The sequence below is a fragment of the Erythranthe guttata genome, chromosome 7 (genome assembly GCF_056151865.1).
Source record: "Erythranthe guttata isolate IM_541 chromosome 7, IM_541, whole genome shotgun sequence".
NCBI classification, from domain to species: domain Eukaryota; kingdom Viridiplantae; phylum Streptophyta; class Magnoliopsida; order Lamiales; family Phrymaceae; genus Erythranthe; species Erythranthe guttata.
In genome coordinates, this window is record NC_142539.1 from 15,365,001 (window position 1) to 15,375,000 (window position 10,000).

The 10,000-nt window shown below is 47.8% G+C and overlaps 1 pseudogene; it reads right to left on the reverse strand.

Moving 5' to 3' along the window:
* LOC148769828 (uncharacterized) overlaps positions 1-8,893 on the reverse strand; it is an 11,152-nt pseudogene extending 2,259 nt beyond the window's left edge.
* Positions 8,894-10,000: the final 1,107 nt, after the last annotated feature.

Sequence of the window (10,000 nt, forward strand, 5' to 3'; positions counted from 1 at the left end):
AAAAAATAATAAAAAATACGAGCGCGTAGGAAATTGAATTTGGCACCGTGGATGTCGGGGCCGTTTTCTCAGATTTCGAGAATTGCTCCGAAAACGTCGGGAGCGACTAGTTTTTGCCCAAGGTTGCTAGCACCTTGGGCAGAGTCGCCAGCACCTTGGCTGGGCCGGTGCCGAAAGTCCGAAAATTTTCCGACCCGAAAAAAATAATAAAAAATACGAGCGCGTAGGAAATTGAATTTGGCACGGTGGATGTCGGGGCCGTTTTCTCAGATTTCGAGAATTGCTCCGAAAACGTCGGGAGCGACTAGTTTTTGCCCAAGGTTGCTAGCACCTTGGGCAGAGTCGCCAGCACCTTGGCTGGGCCGGTGCCGAAAGTCCGAAAATTTTCCGACCCGAAAAAAATAATAAAAAATACGAGCGCGTAGGAAATTGAATTTGGCACGGTGGATGTCGGGGCCGTTTTCTCAGATTTCGAGAATTGCTCCGAAAACGTCGGGAGCGACTAGTTTTTGCCCAAGGTTGCTAGCACCTTGGGCAGAGTCGCCAGCACCTTGGCTGGGCCGGTGCCGAAAGTCCGAAAATTTTCCGACCCGAAAAAAATAATAAAAAATACGAGGGCGTAGGAAATTGAATTTGGCACGGTGGTTGTCGGGGCCGTTTTCTCAGATTTCGAGAATTGCTCCGAAAACGTCGGGAGCGACTAGTTTTTGCCCAAGGTTGCTAGCACCTTGGGCAGAGTCGCCAGCACCTTGGCTGGGCTGGTGCCGAAAGTCCGAAAATTTTCCGACCCGAAAAAAGTAATAAAAAATACGAGCGCGTAGGAAATTGAATTTGGCACGGTGGTTGTCGGGGCCGTTTTCTCAGATTTCGAGAATTGCTCCGAAAACGTCGGGAGCGACTAGTTTTTGCCCAAGGTTGCTAGCACCTTGGGCAGAGTCGCCAGCACCTTGGCTGGGCGGGTGCCGAAAGTCCGAAAATTTTCCGACCCGAAAAAAATAATAAAAAATACGAGGGCGTAGGAAATTGAATTTGGCACGGTGGTTGTCGGGGCCGTTTTCTCAGATTTCGAGAATTGCTCCGAAAACGTCGGGAGCGACTAGTTTTTGCCCAAGGTTGCTAGCACCTTGGGCAGAGTCGCCAGCACCTTGGCTGGGCTGGTGCCGAAAGTCCGAAAATTTTCCGACCCGAAAAAAGTAATAAAAAATACGAGCGCGTAGGAAATTGAATTTGGCACGGTGGTTGTCGGGGCCGTTTTCTCAGATTTCGAGAATTGCTCTGAAAACATCGGGAGCGACTAGTTTTTGCCCAAGGTTGCTAGCACCTTGGGCAGAGTCGCCAGCACCTTGGCTGGGCCGGTGCCGAAAGTCCGAAAATTTTCCGACCCGAAAAAAATAATAAAAAATACGAGCGCGTAGGAAATTGAATTTGGCACCGTGGATGTCGGGGCCGTTTTCTCAGATTTCGAGAATTGCTCCGAAAACGTCGGGAGCGACTAGTTTTTGCCCAAGGTTGCTAGCACCTTGGGCAGAGTCGCCAGCACCTTGGCTGGGCCGGTGCCGAAAGTCCGAAAATTTTCCGACCCGAAAAAAATAATAAAAAATACGAGCGCGTAGGAAATTGAATTTGGCACGGTGGATGTCGGGGCCGTTTTCTCAGATTTCGAGAATTGCTCCGAAAACGTCGGGAGCGACTTGTTTTTGCCCAAGGTTGCTAGCACCTTGGGCAGAGTCGCCAGCACCTTGGCTGGGCCGGTGCCGAAAGTCCGAAAATTTTCCGACCCGAAAAAAATAATAAAAAATACGAGCGCGTAGGAAATTGAATTTGGCACGGTGGATGTCGGGGCCGTTTTCTCAGATTTCGAGAATTGCTCCGAAAACGTCGGGAGCGACTAGTTTTTGCCCAAGGTTGCTAGCACCTTGGGCAGAGTCGCCAGCACCTTGGCTGGGCCGGTGCCGAAAGTCCGAAAATTTTCCGACCCGAAAAAAATAATAAAAAATACGAGCGCGTAGGAAATTGAATTTGGCACCGTGGCTGTCGGGGCCGTTTTCTCAGATTTCGAGAATTGCTCCGAAAACGTGGGGAGCGACTAGTTTTTGCCCAAGGTTGCTAGCACCTTGGGCAGAGTCGCCAGCACCTTGGCTGGGCCGGTGCCGAATGTCCGAAAATTTTCCGACCCGAAAAAAATAATAAAAAAGACGAGCGCGTAGGAAATTGAATTTGGCACAATGGTTGTCGGGGCCGTTTTCTCAGATTTCGAGAATTGCTCCGAAAACGTAGGGAGCGACTAGTTTTTGCCCAAGGTTGCTAGCACCTTGCGCAGAGTCGCCAGCACCTTGGCATGGCCGGTGCCGAAAGTCCGAAAATTTTCCTACCCGAAAAAAGTAATAAAAAATACAAGCGCGTAGGAAATTGAATTTGGCACGGTGGATGTCGGGGCCGTTTTCTCAGATTTCGAGAATTGCTCCGAAAACGTCGGGAGCGACTAGTTTTTGCCCAAGGTTGCTAGCACCTTGGGCAGAGTCGCCAGCACCTTGGCTGGGCCGGTGCCGAAAGTCCGAAAATTTTCCGACCCGAAAAAAATAATAAAAAATACGAGCGCGTAGGAAATTGAATTTGGCACGGTGGCTGTCGGGGCCGTTTTCTCAGATTTCGAGAATTGCTCCGAAAACGTCGGGAGCGACTAGTTTTTGCCCAAGGTTGCTAGCACCTTGGGCAGAGTCGCCAGCACCTTGGTTGGGCCGGTGCCGAAAGTCCGAAAATTTTCCGACCCGAAAAAAATAATAAAAAATACGAGCGCGTAGGAAATTGAATTTGGCACAATGGTTGTCGGGGCCGTTTTCTCAGATTTCGAGAATTGCTCCGAAAACGTCGGGAGCGACTAGTTTTTGCCCAAGGTTGCTAGCACCTTGGGCAGAGTCGCCAGCACCTTGGCATGGCCGGTGCATAAAGTCCGAAAATTTTCCGACCCGAAAAAAATAATAAAAAATACGAGCGCGTAGGAAATTGAATTTGGCACGGTGGCTGTCGGGGCCGTTTTCTCAGATTTCGAGAATTGCTCCGAAATCGTCGGGAGCGACTAGTTTTTCCCCAAGGTTGCTAGCACCTTGGGCAGAGTCGCCAGCACCTCTGCTGGGCCGGTGCCGAAAGTCCGAAAATTTTCCGACCCGAAAAAAATAATAAAAAATACGAGCGCGTAGGAAATTGAATTTGGCACAATGGTTGTCGGGGCCGTTTTCTCAGATTTCGAGAATTGCTCCGAAAACGTCGGGAGCGACTAGTTTTTGCCCAAGGTTGCTAGCACCTTGGGCAGAGTCGCCAGCACCTTGGCATGGCCGGTGCCGAAAGTCCGAAAATTTTCCGACCCGAAAAAAATAATAAAAAATACGAGCGCGTAGGAAATTGAATTTGGCACGGTGGCTGTCGGGGCCGTTTTCTCAGATTTCGAGAATTGCTCCGAAATCGTCGGGAGCGACTAGTTTTTGCCCAAGGTTGCTAGCACCTTGGGCAGAGTCGCCAGCACCTCTGCTGGGCCGGTGCCGAAAGTCCGAAAATTTTCCGACCCGAAAAAAATAATAAAAAATACGAGGGCGTAGGAAATTGAATTTGGCACGGTGGCTGTCAGGGCCGTTTTCTCAGATTTCGAGAATTGCTCCGAAAACGTCAGGAGCGACTAGTTTTTGCCCAAGGTTGCTAGCACCTTGGGCAGAGTCGCCAGCACCTTGGCTGGGCCGGTGCCGAAAGTCCGAAAATTTTCCGACCCGAAAAAAATAATAAAAAATACGAGCGCGTAGGAAATTGAATTTGGCACGGTGGATGTCGGGGCCGTTTTCTCAGATTTCGAGAATTGCTCCGAAAACGTCGGGAGCGACTAGTTTTTGCCCAAGGTTGCTAGCACCTTGGGCAGAGTCGCCAGCACCTTGGCTGGGCCGGTGCCGAAAGTCCGAAAATTTTCCGACCCGAAAAAAATAATAAAAAATACGAGCGCGTAGGAAATTGAATTTGGCACGGTGGCTGTCGGGGCCGTTTTCTCAGATTTCGAGAATTGCTCCGAAAACGTCGGGAGCGACTAGTTTTTGCCCAAGGTTGCTAGCACCTTGGGCAGAGTCGCCAGCACCTTGGTTGGGCCGGTGCCGAAAGTCCGAAAATTTTCCGACCCGAAAAAAATAATAAAAAATACGAGCGCGTAGGAAATTGAATTTGGCACAATGGTTGTCGGGGCCGTTTTCTCAGATTTCGAGAATTGCTCCGAAAACGTCGGGAGCGACTAGTTTTTGCCCAAGGTTGCTAGCACCTTGGGCAGAGTCGCCAGCACCTTGGCATGGCCGGTGCATAAAGTCCGAAAATTTTCCGACCCGAAAAAAATAATAAAAAATACGAGCGCGTAGGAAATTGAATTTGGCACGGTGGCTGTCGGGGCCGTTTTCTCAGATTTCGAGAATTGCTCCGAAATCGTCGGGAGCGACTAGTTTTTGCCCAAGGTTGCTAGCACCTTGGGCAGAGTCGCCAGCACCTCTGCTGGGCCGGTGCCGAAAGTCCGAAAATTTTCCGACCCGAAAAAAATAATAAAAAATACGAGCGCGTAGGAAATTGAATTTGGCACAATGGTTGTCGGGGCCGTTTTCTCAGATTTCGAGAATTGCTCCGAAAACGTCGGGAGCGACTAGTTTTTGCCCAAGGTTGCTAGCACCTTGGGCAGAGTCGCCAGCACCTTGGCATGGCCGGTGCCGAAAGTCCGAAAATTTTCCGACCCGAAAAAAATAATAAAAAATACGAGCGCGTAGGAAATTGAATTTGGCACGGTGGCTGTCGGGGCCGTTTTCTCAGATTTCGAGAATTGCTCCGAAATCGTCGGGAGCGACTAGTTTTTGCCCAAGGTTGCTAGCACCTTGGGCAGAGTCGCCAGCACCTCTGCTGGGCCGGTGCCGAAAGTCCGAAAATTTTCCGACCCGAAAAAAATAATAAAAAATACGAGGGCGTAGGAAATTGAATTTGGCACGGTGGCTGTCAGGGCCGTTTTCTCAGATTTCGAGAATTGCTCCGAAAACGTCAGGAGCGACTAGTTTTTGCCCAAGGTTGCTAGCACCTTGGGCAGAGTCGCCAGCACCTTGGCTGGGCCGGTGCCGAAAGTCCGAAAATTTTCCGACCCGAAAAAAATAATAAAAAATACGAGCGCGTAGGAAATTGAATTTGGCACGGTGGATGTCGGGGCCGTTTTCTCAGATTTCGAGAATTGCTCCGAAAACGTCGGGAGCGACTAGTTTTTGCCCAAGGTTGCTAGCACCTTGGGCAGAGTCGCCAGCACCTTGGCTGGGCCGGTGCCGAAAGTCCGAAAATTTTCCGACCCGAAAAAAATAATAAAAAATACGAGGGCGTAGGAAATTGAATTTGGCACCGTGGTTGTCGGGGCCGTTTTCTCAGATTTCGAGAATTGCTCCGAAAACGTCGGGAGCGACTAGTTTTTGCCCAAGGTTGCTAGCACCTTGGGCAGAGTCGCCAGCACCTTGGCTGGGCTGGTTCCGAAAGTCCGAAAATTTTCCGACCCGAAAAAAGTAATAAAAAATACGAGCGCGTAGGAAATTGAATTTGGCACGGTGGTTGTCGGGGCCGTTTTCTCAGATTTCGAGAATTGCTCCGAAAACGTCGGGAGCGACTAGTTTTTGCCCAAGGTTGCTAGCACCTTGCGCAGAGTCGCCAGCACCTTGGCATGGCCGATGCCGAAAGTCCGAAAATTTTCCTACCCGAAAAAAATAATAAAAAATACGAGCGCGTAGGAAATTGAATTTGGCACGGTGGATGTCGGGGCCGTTTTCTCAGATTTCGAGAATTGCTCCGAAAACGTCGGGAGCGACTAGTTTTTGCCCAAGGTTGCTAGCACCTTGGGCAGAGTCGCCAGCACCTTGGCTGGGCCGGTGCCGAAAGTCCGAAAATTTTCCGACCCGAAAAAAATAATAAAAAATACGAGCGCGTGGGAAATTGAATTTGGCACGGTGGCTGTCGGGGCCGTTTTCTCAGATTTCGAGAATTGCTCCGAAAACGTCGGGAGCGACTAGTTTTTGCCCAAGGTTGCTAGCACCTTGGGCAGAGTCGCCAGCACCTTGGTTGGGCCGGTGCCGAAAGTCCGAAAATTTTCCGACCCGAAAAAAATAATAAAAAATACGAGCGCGTAGGAAATTGAATTTGGCACAATGGTTGTCGGGGCCGTTTTCTCAGATTTCGAGAATTGCTCCGAAAACGTCGGGAGCGACTAGTTTTTGCCCAAGGTTGCTAGCACCTTGGGCAGAGTCGCCAGCACCTTGGCATGGCCGGTGCCGAAAGTCCGAAAATTTTCCGACCCGAAAAAAATAATAAAAAATACGAGCGCGTAGCAAATTGAATTTGGCACGGTGGCTGTCGGGGCCGTTTTCTCAGATTTCGAGAATTGCTCCGAAATCGTCAGGAGCGACTAGTTTTTGCCCAAGGTTGCTAGCACCTTGGGCAGAGTCGCCAGCACCTCTGCTGGGCCGGTGCCGAAAGTCCGAAAATTTTCCGACCCGAAAAAAATAATAAAAAATACGAGCGCGTAGGAAATTGAATTTGGCACAATGGTTGTCGGGGCCGTTTTCTCAGATTTCGAGAATTGCTCCGAAAACGTCGGGAGCGACTAGTTTTTGCCCAAGGTTGCTAGCACCTTGGGCAGAGTCGCCAGCACCTTGGCATGGCCGGTGCCGAAAGTCCGAAAATTTTCCGACCCGAAAAAAATAATAAAAAATACGAGCGCGTAGGAAATTGAATTTGGCACGGTGGCTGTCGGGGCCGTTTTCTCAGATTTCGAGAATTGCTCCGAAATCGTCGGGAGCGACTAGTTTTTGCCCAAGGTTGCTAGCACCTTGGGCAGAGTCGCCAGCACCTCTGCTGGGCCGGTGCCGAAAGTCCGAAAATTTTCCGACCCGAAAAAAATAATAAAAAATACGAGCGCGTAGGAAATTGAATTTGGCACGGTGGCTGTCGGGGCCGTTTTCTCAGATTTCGAGAATTGCTCCGAAATCGTCGGGAGCGACTAGTTTTTGCCCAAGGTATCTAGCACCTTGGGCAGAGTCGCCAGCACCTTGGCTGGGCCGGTGCCGAAAGTCCGAAAATTTTCCGACCCGAAAAAAATAATAAAAAATACGAGGGCGTAGGAAATTGAATTTGGCACGGTGGTTGTCGGGGCCGTTTTCTCAGATTTCGAGAATTGCTCCGAAAACGTCGGGAGCGACTAGTTTTTGCCCAAGGTTGCTAGCACCTTGGGCAGAGTCGCCAGCACCTTGGCTGGGCTGGTACCGAAAGTCCGAAAATTTTCCGACCCGAAAAAAGTAATAAAAAATACGAGCGCGTAGGAAATTGAATTTGGCACGGTGGTTGTCGGGGCCGTTTTCTCAGATTTCGAGAATTGCTCCGAAAACGTCGGGAGCGACTAGTTTTTGCCCAAGGTTGCTAGCACCTTGGGCAGAGTCGCCAGCACCTTGGCTGGGCCGGTGCCGAAAGTCCGAAAATTTTCCGACCCGAAAAAAATAATAAAAAATACGAGCGCGTAGGAAATTGAATTTGGCACGGTGGATGTCGGGGCCGTTTTCTCAGATTTCGAGAATTGCTCCGAAAACGTCGGGAGCGACTAGTTTTTGCCCAAGGTTGCTAGCACCTTGGGCAGAGTCGCCAGCACCTTGGCTGGGCCGGTGCCGAAAGTCCGAAAATTTTCCGACCCGAAAAAAATAATAAAAAATACGAGCGCGTAGGAAATTGAATTTGCCACGGTGGCTGTCGGGGCCGTTTTCTCAGATTTCGAGAATTGCTCCGAAAACGTCGGGAGCGACTAGTTTTTGCCCAAGGTTGCTAGCACCTTGGGCAGAGTCGCCAGCACCTTGGCTGGGCCGGTGCCGAAAGTCCGAAAATTTTCCGACCCGAAATAAATAATAAAAAATACGAGCGCGTAGGAAATTGAATTTGGCACGGTGGATGTCAGGGCCGTTTTCTTAGATTTCGAGAATTGCTCCGAAAACGTCGGGAGCGACTAGTTTTTGCCCAAGGTTGCTAGCACCTTGGGCAGAGTCGCCAGCACCTTGGCATGGCCGGTGCCGAAAGTCCGAAAATTTTCCGACCCGAAAAAAATAATAAAAAATACGAGCGCGTAGGAAATTGAATTTGGCACGGTGGCTGTCGGGGCCGTTTTCTCAGATTTCGAGAATTGCTCCGAAATCGTCAGGAGCGACTAGTTTTTGCCCAAGGTTGCTAGCACCTTGGGCAGAGTCGCCAGCACCTTGGCTGGGCCGGTGCCGAAAGTCCGAAAATTTTCCGACCCGAAAAAAATAATAAAAAATACGAGCGCGTAGGAAATTGAATTTGACACGGTGGATGTCGGGGCCGTTTTCTCAGATTTCGAGAATTGCTCCGAAAACATCGGGAGCGACTAGTTTTTGCCCAAGGTTGCTAGCACCTTGGGCAGAGTCGCCAGCACCTTGGCTGGGCCGGTGCCGAAAGTCCGAAAATTTTCCGACCCGAAAAAAGTAATAAAAAATACGAGGGCGTAGGAAATTGAATTTGGCACGGTGGTTGTCGGGGCCGTTTTCTCAGATTTCGAGAATTGCTCCGAAAACGTCGGGAGCGACTAGTTTTTGCCCAAGGTTGCTAGCACCTTGGGCAGAGTCGCCAGCACCTTGGCTGGGCTGGTGCCGAAATTCCGAAAATTTTCCGACCCGAAAAAAGTAATAAAAAATACGAGCGCGTAGGAAATTGAATTTGGCACGGTGGTTGTCGGAGCGCGTAGTTAAAATAATGAATAAATAGAAATTAAATATTAAAAGTACCCGAATAATATAAATAATAATTACTATTTCGTAAAAGAACTATCCACAGTACCTTTCCACTCTTCAAACCTCATACCCGAATTAATATTCTCTAATTATTATCTATTTTTTGAATTAAAATAATAAAAAAATGTAATTAAAAATCATAAAAATAAAATAAAAATTTCATAAATTCATGTAACTACAGCAGGAGCCAAATGGGATAATTTTCGTGATTTTTCGAATATATTTTGATATTTTTCTCTATTTATTATCTATTTTACTGTATTTCTTGAATTAAAATAATAAAAAAATATAAATAAAAACCAGAAAAATAAAATAAAATTTCAAGAACTCTTGAATAATCAACAGGAACTAATTGGCATAACTTTCGTGATTTTTAAAATATATTTCGATATTTTTCTCTATTTATTATCTATTTTATTGTATTTTTTTGAATTAAAATAATAAAAAATATAATTACAAACCAGAAAAATAAAAAAAAAATTCAACAATTATTGTAATATCAACAGGAACTATTTGGCATAATTTTCGTGATTTTTAAAATGTATATTGATATTTTTCTCTATTTATTTGGTAATTAAAAATATTTTCGAATGAAAAAAATAAATAAAAATAATTACAAGTCGGAAAAATAAAATTCCAGTTTCTACGGGTAGATAATAATATAATTAATGTTAGAAAAAAATTTGGTTAAAAAATAAGTTAAATAAGATATAAAATATTGAGAAATAAAAAAGTTGCTTCCCTCGGCATTTTCAATGTCTAGTGGTCATTTGGCTGATTTTGTCCATTTCACTACTATAGGGGGGGAGGTGTCCAAGGAGGGTGCTAGGCCAAGGTGCTAGCAACTTTGCCCAAGGTGCTAGCAACTTTGCCCAAGGTGCTAGCAACTTGGGCAAAGTTGCTAGCAACTTTGGCAAAAGAGGGCCTGCCGCGCCCCCCTGCGGCAGGAATGGTGGGCCAGTGGTGGCGGGCGGGCGGCACCACCACCCAACGGCGGCGGCGCTCCGGCGGCGGCGGCGGCGCTCCGGCGGCGGCGGCGGCGGTCGGTAAAAAAAAAAAAAAAAATTTTTTTTTTTTTTTTTTTTCCAGTCCCTTTCGGAAGAGGCCCGATAAAGAAAGATGCCGGAAAAAGAAAGATGCCTGAATTAAGAAAGATGCCGAATAAAGAAGGTTGC